At 39.8% G+C, this 362-nt stretch overlaps 1 non-coding gene across 1 annotated transcript; it reads right to left on the bottom strand.

Annotated features, from left to right (window-relative positions):
- Window positions 1–136: 136 nt before the first annotated feature.
- Window positions 137–343, bottom strand: LOC111646379 (small nucleolar RNA U3). The gene has a single exon (XR_002759956.1). It is a non-coding gene; the product is annotated as a small nucleolar RNA U3 (small nucleolar RNA).
- Window positions 344–362: the final 19 nt, after the last annotated feature.

Genomic DNA, 362 nt, shown 5'->3' with positions numbered 1-362 from the left:
AACCAACTCCTAAATCATACAATGTCATCAGGAGGAAGCACAAATTTGTTTTTATGAAGTAAAGATAAGGAGAGGAGAAAAGCCTGAGAACAAAGTGAAAGCAAAGTGTCAGCCTAAATATATCTAAAACGGAAAGTCCACTCAGATCATGTTTCCTCCATCAGTGTCTCCTTCAGAAACACTGAACAGTCTTCAACAGTGGAGAAGAAACAAAGTCTTCCCACCAGTTTCCTGCTCTGAAGGAAACATCTTCACTCTTCATCGTGGGCAGCGAGACCAAACTCTTTAGAAACACATTTCTCAAGTCAAGGACTAAAGAAATGATCCCTGAAAGTATAGTCTTGGTTTGTTCTGGATGTTTC

The sequence above is a fragment of the Seriola lalandi genome, unplaced genomic scaffold (genome assembly GCF_002814215.2).
Source record: "Seriola lalandi dorsalis isolate HSWRI2012SDOR001 ecotype SW California unplaced genomic scaffold, Sedor1 jcf7180002032434, whole genome shotgun sequence".
Taxonomy (NCBI): domain Eukaryota; kingdom Metazoa; phylum Chordata; class Actinopteri; order Carangiformes; family Carangidae; genus Seriola; species Seriola lalandi.
This window is presented reverse-complemented; position numbering and strand designations above follow the sequence as displayed.